Source organism: Oncorhynchus tshawytscha, linkage group LG26 (assembly GCF_018296145.1).
Source record: "Oncorhynchus tshawytscha isolate Ot180627B linkage group LG26, Otsh_v2.0, whole genome shotgun sequence".
In the NCBI taxonomy this organism is placed as follows: domain Eukaryota; kingdom Metazoa; phylum Chordata; class Actinopteri; order Salmoniformes; family Salmonidae; genus Oncorhynchus; species Oncorhynchus tshawytscha.
The window spans coordinates 9,007,602-9,020,629 of record NC_056454.1 but is presented as its reverse complement, the minus strand read 5'-3'; positions in this window follow the sequence as shown (position 1 = coordinate 9,020,629).

The following is a 13,028-nucleotide window of genomic DNA, read 5'->3' as shown; positions in this document are numbered from 1 at the left end:
TTTGTTGATCCCTGCCTACAGACAGAAACTAAAACAAGAAGCTCCCGCGCTGAGGTCTGTTCAACGCTGGTCCGACCAATCTGATTCCACACTCCAAGACTGCTTCCATCACGTGGACTGGGATAAGTTTCGTATTGCGTCAGACAACAACATTGACGAATACGCTGATTCGGTGAGCGAGTTCATTAGAACGTGCCGTTGAAGATGTCATTCCCATAGCAACGATTAAAACATTCCCAAACCAGAAACCGTGGATTGATGGCAGCATTCGCGTGAAACTGAAAGCCCGAACCACTGCTTTTAATCAGGGCAAGGTGACCGGAAACATGACCGAATACAAACAGTGTAACTATTCCCTCCACAAGGCAATCAAACAAGCTAAGCGTCAGTATAGAGACAAAGTAGAATCTCAATTCAATGGCTCAGACACAAGAGGTATGTGGCAGGGTCTACAGTCAATCACGGATTACAAGAAGAAAACCAGCCCCGTCACGGACCAGGATGTCTTGCTCCCAGGCAGACTAAATAACTTTTTTGCCCGCTTTGAGGACAATACAGTGCCACTGACACGGCCCGCAACTGAAACATGCAGACTCTCCTTCACTGCAGCCGACGTGAGGAAAACATTTAAACGTGTCAACCCTCGCAAGCAGATGGAACAGTAGTGGAGAGGGTAGTAAGTTTTAAGTTCCTCGGCATACACATCACAGACAAACTGAATTGGTCCACCCACACAGACAGCATCGTGAAGAAGGCGCAGCAGCGCCTCTTCAACCTCAGGAGGCTGAAGATATTCGGCTTGTCACCAAAAGCACTCACAAACTTCTACAGATGCACAATCGAGAGCATCCTGTCGGGCTGTACGGCAACTGCTCCGCCCACAACCGTAAGGCTCTCCAGAGGGTAGTGAGGTCTGCACAACGCATCACCGGGGGCAAACTACCTGCCCTCCAGGACACCTACACCACCCGATGTCACAGGAAGGCCTTAAAGATCATCAAGGACAACAACCACCCGAGCCACTGCCTGTTCACCCCGCTATCATCCAGAAGGCGAGGTCAGTACAGGTGCATCAAAGCTGGGACCGAGAGACTGAAAAACAGCTTCTATCTCAAAGCCATCAGACTGTTAAACAGCCACCACTAACATTGAGTGGCTGCTGCCAACACACTGACTCAACTCCAGCCACTTTAATAATGGGAATTGATGGGAAATTATATAAAATATATCACTAGCCACTTTAAACAATGCTACCTAATATAATGTTTACATACCCTACATTATTCATCTCATATGTATATGTATATACTGTACTCTATATCATCTACTGCATCTTTATGTAATACATGTATCACTAGCCACTTTAACTATGCCACTTTGTTTACATACTCATCTCATATGTATATACTGCACTCAATACCATCTACTGTATCTTGCCTATGCCGCTCTGTACCATCACTCATTCATATATCTTTATGTACATATTCTTTATCCCCTTACACTTGTGTCTATAAGGTAGTAGTTTTGGAATTGTTAGCTAGATTACTTATTGGTTATTACTGCATTGTCGGAACTAGAAGCACAAGCATTTCGCTACACTCGCATCAACATCTGCTAACCATGTGTATGTGACAAATAACATTTGATTTGATTTGATGTATATTTGACTTAAAATTATAAGTAAGTAAGAACTTTGACAATGCAATATGGATTGAATCAAAATATACTGTCTATTGCGCATTCTTAAAAGCTCCTTGATTTCTCACCTCATCAGCTAACACCATTGTGGTGCATCAACTATATTTCCTGCATATTGTTTTGCAATAAAATGTGTTGGCCCCAAGTCAATCAATTGTTGATGAAGGTAACCCACACTGGGGTTTAACCAGCCCTATCTGACCCCGCAAGCTGTTTCTTTCACAAATATTGTAATTGGATATTGATGCGAAACCACACCTGTAATTACAGCATTCATTAATATTATATGGGAACCTGTAGTGTGATTAAATTTGATCTGCTTGTTGTCACTCATATCATGAAAGGTTGAACAAACAGATCTCACGATAGCTGCTCATCATCAACTGGTTTGAATGTGAAAAGCACTCGTACATTTTTCTGACTTTGGTCACATTGTGCAAGACTCCCTTTTCACAGTGCTTATCTGACAGAAGGCAGCCATTCTGTCCATTCTTAGAACCCAAAGGCGCTCACTGACATTGGTCATGAGAAATCCATAAATAATGTCAGTGCCGGGCTTTTGTGTTCGAGGGGTTCCACTCAGGACCGCTACCCCCTATTCCATGCAGTGATGGAAAAAGTACTGAATTGCCATACTTGAGTAAAAGTAATGACACCATAATAGAAAATGAAATCAAATGTACAGTATTTATACAGCACTTTTTACATAAGCAGATGTGACAAAGTGCTTATTCAGCAACCCATAAACCCCAAAGCAAGCGTAAAACCCCAAACAGCAAGCACTGCAGATGTAGAAGCACGGTAAGCTAGGAAAAACTCCCTAGAAAGGCAGGAACCTAGGAAGAAACATGGAGAGGAACCAGGCTCTGAGGCATGGCCATTCCTCTTCTGGCTGTGCCGGGTGGAGATTATAAGAGTACATGGCCATTACGGCCAGATCTTTCTTCAAGATGTTCAAATGTTCATAGATGACCAGCAGGGTCAAATAATAATCACAGCGGTTGTAGAGGGTGCAACAGGTCAGGAGGAGTAAATGTCAATTGGCTTTTCATAGCCAAGCATTCAGAGGTTGCGGTAGAGCGGTACAGTAGTTGCGGTAGAGAGAGGGATAGGCAGTAGAAAACCGAAACAGTATATTTGACCTCTCAGCTTCCCTATCATAAATTAAAATAAAATGTGATTTGATCAAATCTAAAAATTTCTAACAGAAAACCGAGAAAATTAACAGCAATGACAAATGGTTTGATAAAGAATGCAAAAACCTAAGAAATAAATTGAGAAACCTATCCAGTCAAAAACACAGAGACCCAGAAAACATGAGTCTATGCCATCACTATGTTGAACCTGTCATGATTTCCGCCAAAGTCGGAAGCCTCCTTGTTCCATTTGTTTTGTCTTGTTCCCTGCACACCTGGTTTACATTCCTTAATCACACTGCATGTATTTATTCCTCTGTCCCCCCCCATGTCTTTGTGTGGAATTGTTTTTGTTACGTGTTTCGCGTCAGGCTGGTTTTCCCCCTGAATTCTGTGGTATTTCACGAAGGATGTTTAATTGTTAAACATTTGCTTATTTTTGTGACTGCGCTTTGCACTTTTTCCCTTTGGCTGGAGGTTTTGACGCAGTGGCGTCTGTCTGTATTATTGCCTCTGCCTAAATAAAGTGTGCGTGTGCGCCTATTCACAACTCTCTGCTCTCCTGCACCTGACTTCTCCACCAGTAGCGCACAACCTTGACAGAATCACGAAAACAATACACAAAAACACTACGGAAAAATAACTAACAGCACGTCAGAAACCAGCTCAATGTAATTGAAGAATCCATAGACTCGAACCACTTCTGGGAAAATTGGAAAAACAAAACAACACGAAACAAACAACAACACGAAGAGTTATCTATACAAAACCGATATGTATGGGTAAACCACTTCTCCAATATTTTTGACCCTATAACATAGAACAAACAGCAAAAACATATACATGATAAAACACAAATCTTAAAATCAACTATTAAAGACTACCAGAACCCACTGGATTCTCCAATTACATTGAATGAACTACAGGACAAAATACAAACCCTCCAGCCCAAAAAGGCCTGTGGTATTGTGTGAAATGATAAAATATACAGACAACAAATTCCAATTGGCTATACTTAAACTCTTCAACGTCATCCTTAGCTCTGGCATCTTCCCCAATATTTGGAACCAAGGACTGATCACCCCAATCCACAAAAGTGAATACACATTTCACCCCAATAATTACAGTGGAATAGGGTATCAAAAGCAACCTTGGGAAAATACTCAGCATTATCATTAACAGCAGACTCGTACATTTCCTCATTGAAAACAATGTGCAAATGTCAAATTGGCTTTTTACCAAATTACCGTAAGACAGACCACGTATTCACCCTTGCACACTGTGCAAACAAAAAAGCTATTTGGCCCTAAGCAGAGAGTACACAGTGGCAGAATACCTGACCACTGTGACTGACCCAAACTTATGGAAAGCTTTGACTATGTACAGACTCAGTGAGCAAGGTTGCCGTAGGCAGACCCGGCTCTCAAGAGAAGACAGGCTATGTGCACACTGACCACAAAACGAGGTGGAAACTGAGCTTCACTTCCTAGCCTCCTGCCAAATGTATGACCATATTAGAGACACATATTTCCCTCAGATTACACAGAACCACAAAGAATTCGAAAACAAACTCAATTTTGATAAACTCCCATATCTACTGTGTGAAATACCACATTGTGCCATGACAGCAGCAAGATTTGGGAAATCAGTGAAGAACAAACACCATTGTAAATACAACCCATATTTATGTTTATTTATTTTCCCTTTTGGACATGAACTATTTGTGCATCGTTACAACACTGTACATAGAAATAATATGACATTTGAAATGTCTTTTTCTTTTGGAACTTCGTCGTGTGTAATGTTTACTGTTAATTTTTATTGTTTATTTCACATTTGTTTATTATATACTTCACTTGCTTTGGCAATGTTAACATATGTTCCCATGTCAATAAAGCCCTTAAATTGAATTGAAATTGAGTAGAAAACAACAGGTCTGGGACAAGGTAGCATGTCCGGTGAACAGGTCAGGGTTCCATAGCTGCAGGCAGAACAGTTGAAACTGGAGCAGCAGCACAACCAGCTGGACTGGGGACAGCCAGGAGTCATCGGGCCAGGTAGTCCTGAGGCATGGTCTTAGGGTGCTCTGGGAGGAGAGGGAGAGACAGAGAGAGAGAGAATTAGACGGATCATACTTAAATTCACTCAGGACACAGGGGGCGCGACACTGTGGCCCCGTCCAACGATACCCCCAGACAGGGCCAACCAGGCAGGATATAACCCCACCCATTTTGCCAAAGCACAGCCCCCGTCACAAGAGGGATATCAACAGACCACCATGGGCTGAGTGTAGCCCATGAAGAATGAAGATATCCTCCACCTCAGGAGGAGGACAGGAAGATCATGTCATTGACTCAACCCACTCAAGTGACGCACCCCTCCTAGGGAAGGCATGGAAGAGCACTAGTAAGCCAGTGACTCAGCCCCCGTAATAGGGTCAGAGGCAGAGAATCCCAGTGGAGAGAGGGGAACCGGCCAGGCAGAGACGGCAAGGGCAGTTCATTGCTCCAGTGCCTTGCCATTCATCTTCGCACCCGTGGACCAGACTACACTTAAAATTACTCAAGTAAAAGGGAAAGTCACCCAGTAAAATACTACTTGAGTAAACGTGTTTGGTTTGAAATATACTTAAGTATTGAAAGTAAATGTAATTGCTAAATATACTTAAGTATCAAAAGTAAAAGTATACATAATTTAATTTTCCTTATATTAAGCAAACCAGACGTCACAATTTTCAAGTTTGTATTTATTTACGGATAGCCAGGGGCACACTCCAACACTCAGACATCATTTAAAAACAAAACATTTATGTTTAGTGAGTCTGCCAGATCAGAGGTAGTATGGATGACCAGGGATGCATTTCCTGTCGAAATGTAACGAGTATTTTGGGTTTCTGGGAAAATGTATGGAATAAGAAGTACATTATTTTCTTTAGGAATGTAGAGAAGTAAAATTAAAAAATATAAATAGTAAAGTACAGATACCCACAAAAACATATGTATGTACTTTAGACCACTGATTCCATGTCACCCTATCCTATTAGAGAGGAGGGGGTTTTAACATAACAAGAAAGAGTGTGGTATGGTTGACAAATAGGACCCAGGGTCCCCAGGGCAGGTCATCAAATCAAATTTGGGCGGTGAGAGGGAGGGACCTGTCCTAGGGCTGTGGCTGTCATGAAATATTGTCAGAAGGTAACTGTCATGCAAATGATGACCGGTCTCAATGTAATTGACCGTCAATTAACATAAACACTATAGCATCTCCAGGTCTCCACGCATAGGCCTACAAGCCACTCATGGGCAACTTTGGAACATCTACATTTAAAAAAAGTATAAATAATCAAATGGAATATATATGGCCAATATACCACGACTAAGGGCTGGATCCAGGCACTCTGCGTTGCGTTGTGCGAAAGAACAGCCCTTAGACGTGGTATATTGGTCATATACCACCCCCCCCAGGCCTAATTGCTTAATTATATGATTTTATAGTAAGAAGAAAATAATTGAACTTAGCTGAAAAAAATAGAAAGGATATTTTTCACATTCCTAAGCAAGTGCGCATATGAGCTAAGTTGAGCGACCTATCCACTAGATTTAGAGTTATTTGGCAAGTTTAGTTGTGAATGATACAAACCTTAGAATGTCTTAGAAATAAAAACATATATGGGCTGCATGATTTTGCTATATTGATCATTTGGAAAAAATCGCAAAAAAACTATCCCTCGGTTCCTTGCCTCAGGCTTCACATGCTGTGCTGTTCTCTCATCAAGTGATAATATTCTCGCCCATCAGACTATTCTCAGTTGAATCTCGTCTTTACAAATAAGTGAAAATAGTTTACATTTAGAATGGAACATAATCAAATGGGCAGAAACAGGGGCAGGGGGAAAAAGACGTAATCCGTATGCACTTGAAAAGCAAATGGAGGCTTTTTTTTTTTTTTTTCATGCTGGTAAATTTCACAGGGCAATTTATATAGCTGAGAAATGAATATAGTCAATTTGCAGGTAATTGCTATTCAAAATATAAAAAATTTTAAAATTAAATGAAAATCCACCATAATTGTAAGCCTATTTTATTTGGCAGCTGAATCTAGTAAAAAAGTGATTTTAATTTTGATCCCATGGCCATATACAAATGTTTTGAAATGATTCTGTTTTAGTCCCAGACTGTTTGGGCATGTATATAAAATTTTTGTAATTATGATCCACCATCCAGCTGAATCTAGTTGATGATCCCTGGCCAGTCCACCCAGATGCATGTAAAAAGTTTGGACAGTCCACCCTATGCAAAAAATGATTCCACTCAAAGTTGATTACTAGATTTGTTTAATTTTGGAGAATCCTATACGCTAGACCAATTAAATATGTGTTTTTATATTTTACCGTGCGGTAGGCTATTAGGCTACAGTATGTATTGTATAACAGCACAATACTTATTTTAATTCAGGCTTTTTTTCGGGCTTGAGATCATATATAGGCCTATGCATAAGCTCTAATATGCGTATGAGTCTTCCACTGTACCTGCAACGTCCTAAATGCTTTGAATTAATCATCACCTTAATCTATGTTGTTGTGTTTGCCTTTGAAACAAGATCCACAACAACAATGTTTTCCACTCAGTTTCAACCTGTTGTTGAACTTCTTTCCTCAAATTGATCAACCGCAGTGAGGTCAAACATTGTAGCCTGATGGTGAGTTTGAAAAGCACCAATACTGTTTTGATGAAAAGTGTTTGATGTGATTTTCAATTGCATTGATGTCAGAGTGATTAGAGGGACAATGGAGCGAGTTGGGTAGGCCTACTATCAACACATCAGCGCCATTCCTGTACAGAGCGAGGAGATTGGAGGAGATTACGGTGACTCAACTTGCACATGGAATTTGACTGTGGTCGTGACTGCCGGTATGGCAGTAACAGGGTCACTGCAACAGCCCTAACTTTACACCCAACAAAGCCTTCCATGGAGGTCAACCTCTCCATACAGCCCTTAAACCCCTATAATAGCTGGCGACTTCACAGCACCATTTACAACAGCACAATGAGATCAGTGGCGGGATGCATGCCAGCAAAGCCACTACACAACACTAAACAATACATTAATTGCACTATAACAGTGACAAACGGTGCCCACAAACGGCGATTTCCAGTTGTTTTTAGCGCGGCAGAAGTCTTGCTGGATTGACAGCATGGCCCATGTTGAATGTTTATCCTTTTAAGCTTGGAAAAGAAACCCTTAAACCCAGACTTGGACCACACACCCACTCCACTGAATAGCAGGCTAGTGATTGCTTTGAAATGCTTCCAGTTAGCCACCAATTCCTTCCAAACCACTCATTGTTGAATTTGTGATTTCCTTCTTGTTGTGTAATGTTTACAAGTTTTATCTAAAATGTCTCTTATTTATTTATCTTCATACAACAAGGATTGAAAAGGATTGTTACAACTGACTGGAACAGATGGATTGTGCTGATGGAGCTGAATGCCTGTGCCCTTATGGTTGTTCTCTACTGGCTGCCTCTGCAGAACTGGTGCAGCAACTGCAGAATTGTCTACGCCACCTGTTATAAAAAACTGGCACAAAGGGAAGAGGAACTTTACTCTTCAGCTCTTTGTGGAACAGCTGGTGACTTGAATTAGCCAAGAACATGATTTCACTTGGTGTTTGCACTCTCAGGACAAATTTGCAGTCTACAAATTATTTGTAATTATGATCCACCATCCACAGCTGAATCTAGTTGATGATCCCTGGCCTATACGTTCTCAACCCAGACTCATGTATATAAAGTTTGGAGCATAGCATAAGGTAACCAGTCCACCCAGTATGCATAAAAATACAGTCCACCCTCAAAGGTGATTACTAGAGTTTGTTTAATTTTGGAGAATCCTATACACTAGACCAATTAAATATGTGTTTTTATATTTTACCGTGCGGTAGGCTATTAGGCTACAGTATGTATTGTATAACAGCACAATACTTATTTTAATTCAGGCTTTTTTTCGGGCTTGAGATCATATATAGGCCTATGCATAAGCTCTAATATGCGTATGATTTCACTTGGTGTTTGCACTCTCAGGACAAATGTACGGGTTGCAATGTGTCACCCCATATAAAAGTATTGTGGGGCGGCAGGTAGCCTAGTAGTTAGAGCGTTGGACTAGTAACTAGAAGGTTGCAAGGTCGAATCCCTGAGCTGACAAGGTACAAATCTGTCGTTCTGTCCCTGAACAAGGCAGTTAACCCACTGTTCCTAGGCCGTCGTTGAAAATAAGAATTTGTTCTTAACTGACTTGCCTAGTTAAATAAAGGTACAAATAAATAAATGGACATGCAGGTATGTATTTGACCTGGTATGTACAATGACACTTGGTAAAAGATTTTACTTGTAATACTACATCCCAACTCTTCCTTATACGAATTTCTTAGTGTTCAAATTACACAATGTTCTTCAATCATTCAATCTGGTTGGCATGAACTGAACTTAAGTGGTGTCGCAATGGCTTAAGATAGGTCCATACATGTCTTTGCCAGTATGAGAGAATTGCGACATGAAACAAAATCTGTGATTGTGACAGACTGGGCCTGAAGTATGTTCTTTTGAGATACAGTATCCACTTTAGCATGCATTTTTGGGAAAGCCTTGTGTGCCAGATACTGACAGGCTGAGCTGACATCTCATGATTGGGCTGGCAGCTGCATGGTGGAGAGAGTGCGCACTATCAGAAATATTATAAATATTATGTTTCCTGCCCAATGGCATCCCCCGTGGTACTGTAATCTGAACTCACCAGACCGGTGGCAGCCAACAGTGGTAGGTCTATTACGACGTCAGCCTTATCGGGCCCACTTTAAACAAACTACAATTTATAAAGGCTTTATATAGCATAGTCTTCAAAAGCACTCCACAATAAACATGTTCTTTAAGCTTTTCCGCTCACAGCAACATAGTGTTATTTAAAAAATGCTATCTTCCAGCAACTACTCAGTCAATAGAAACACATTCTGACTTGCAAATAATTATGTTGTAGGTATAATGTCAAACATGTATGCCACAGGCCGGGGCCGTGCACAGACCTTTCAGAGGGTCTGGTGGGGTTATTTTTCTGAACCAAAATATAAACTGAACATGCAAGAATTTTGAGGATTTTACTGAGTTACAGTTCATATAAGGAAATCAGTCAATTTAAATAAATAAAAATACCCTACATGACCAAAAGTGCTCGTCGAACATCTCATTCCAAAATTATGGGCATTAATATGGAGTTGATGCCCCCTAAGCTGCTATAACATTCTCCACTCTTCTGGGAAGGCTTTCCACTAGATGTTGGAACATTGCTGCAGGGACTTGCTTCCATTCAGCCACAAGAGCATTAGTGAGGTCGGGCACTGATGTTGAGCGATTAGGCCTGCAGTCGGCGTTCCAATTCATCCCAATTTGTGCCACAAAGTTGGAAGCACAGAATCGTATAGAATGTCATTGGATGCTGTGGCATTACGATTACCCTTCACTGGAACTAAGGGGCCTAGACCGAACCACAAAAAACAGCCACAGACCATTATTCCTCATCCACCAAACTTTACAGTTGGCACTATGCATTCGGGCAGATAGCGTTCTCCTGGCATCCGCCGAGCCCATATTCTTCAGTCTGACTGCTAGATAGTGAAGTGCGACTAATGGTGATCTTAGGCTTGTGTGGCTGCTCTGCCACAGAATCTCATTTCATGAAGCTCCCAACGAACAGTTATTGTGCTGATGTTGCTTTCAGAGGCAGTTTGGAACTCGGTAGATTTGATTTATTTCATCACATTCCCAGTGGGTCAGACGTTTACATGCACTCATTTAGTATTTGGTAAAATTGCCTTTAAATTGTTTAACTTGGGTCAAAATTTCAGGTAGTCATCCACAAGCTTCCCACAATAAGTTGGGTGAATTTTGGCCCATTCCTCCTGACAGAGCTGGTGTAAACTGAGTCAGGTTTGTATGCCTCCTTGCTCGCCCATGCTTTTTTCAGTACTGCCCACAAATGTTCTATAGGATTGAGGTCAGGGTTTGTGATGGCCACTCCAATAACTTGACTTTGTTGTCGTTAAGCTATTCTGCCACAATGTTGGAAGTATGCTTGGGGTCATTGTCCATTTGGAAGACCCATTTGCGACCAGGCTTTAACTTCCTGACTGAAGTCTTGAGTTGCTTCAATATATCCACATAATTGTTCGTCCTCATTGATGCCATCTATTTTGTGAATTTCACCAGTCCCTCCTGCAGCAAAGCACCCCCACAACATGATGCTGCCACCCCCGTGCTTCACGGTTGGGATGGTGTTCTTCGGCTTGCAAGCCTCCCCCTTTTTCCTCCAAACATAACGATGGTCATTATGGCCAAACAGTTCTATGTTGTTTCATCAGACCAGAGGACATTTATCCAAAAAGTACAATATTTGTCCTCATGTGCAGTTGCAAACGGTAGTCTGGCTTTTTTATGGCGGTTTTGGAGCAGTGGCTTCCTCCTTGCTGAGCGACCTTTCAGGTTATGTCGATATAGGATTAGTTTTACTGTGGATATTGATACTTCTGTACCTGTTTCTTCCAGCATCTTCACAAGGTCCTTTGCTGTTGTTCTGGCATTGATTTACACTTTTCGCACCACAGTACGTTCATCTCTAGGAGACAGAATGCATCTCCTTCCTGAGTGGCATGACGGCTGCGTGGTCCCATGATGTTTATACTTGCGTACTATTGTTTGTACAGATAAATGTGGTACCTTCAGGCGTTTGGAAATTGCTCCCAAGAATGAACCAGACTTGAGGTCTACAATTATTTTCTGAGGTCTTGGCTGATTTCTTTTGATTTTCCCATGATGTCAAGCAAAGAGGCACTGAGTTTAAAGGTAGGCCTTGAAATACATCCACAGGTACACCTCCAATTGACTCAAATGATGTCAATTAGCCTATCAGAAGCTTCTAAAACATTACATAATTTTCTGGAATTTTCCAGGCGGTTTAAAGGCACAGTCAACTTAGTGTATGTAAACTTCTGACCCACTGGACTTGTGATACAGTGAATTATAAGTGAAATAATCTGTCTGTAAACAGTTGTTGGAAAAATGACTTGTGTCATGCACAAAGTAGATGTCCTAACCGACTTGCCAAAACTATAGTTTGTTAACAAGAAATTTGTGGAGTGGTTGAAAAACGAGTTTTAATGACTCCAACCTGAGTGTATTTCAACTTCCGACTTCAACTGTACATATATGCACACACATATATTTATATGTGCATATACACACCACCCAAAATGGGGACTTGGCAAGTGAGAGGGCAAATGGACATGTGCTGGCCACAGGTTTACTCCTATCTGTGCAGGTGCATGCCACAGGCTCACTCTAACAAAGATGTAACAATTACTGATGTTCCATCAAACACAAATGATTTGACAGGTTATGACAAGTTCATGGAATTGATGAAGATTGAGTTGCCCCATGACAAGAGTATACTGTAGAGGGAGATGTGAGTGTAACCTCCAGGGGAAAAGTCAGACCTAATGTAATGAAACTTCTGCCAAGAAACAGGAACAACCAGTTAGAGGCGAGGGCACATGTCATCATAACATTTTATATTACTCAGACACAGATTAAGCTTCATCCTGGACTAACAGGCTTGAAAACCTTGCGTCCGCCCTGGAGGACAAGCGAGCTGCCACCAACTCCCTACCACCCACAGCAGCATCACACTCCTTACGGACAAACTTTGTCCGTGAAGGGGCTAAACCACCGAAGAGCGGCTCTACACCATTAGAGCGAGACCAGCTGCGCTTGGCCCGCGACTGGAAAATGCTAGCTGACATTGGCCGGCAACTTGTGTTTCCTCCGGAGATCGCAACCACCACCTTAAGACCTGACATGGTGCTCTGGTCCCGTTCGCTCAATAAGGTCTTCATCATTGAGCTCACAGTACCCTGGGAGGACTCAGTAGAAGAGGCTTATGAGCGAAAACATCTGCGCTATGCTGATCTAGCTGCCGAAGCACGGCATCATGGCTGGAACACAGAAGTCCGACCAGTGGAGGTGGGCTGCAGAGGTTTTGTGGCAACATCTACAACCAGACTGCTTAGAGACCTGGGAATTAAGGGCCAGAGCCAGCGTTCGGCAATCAAAGCTATATCGGAGGCGGCAGAAGGCAGCAGTCAGTG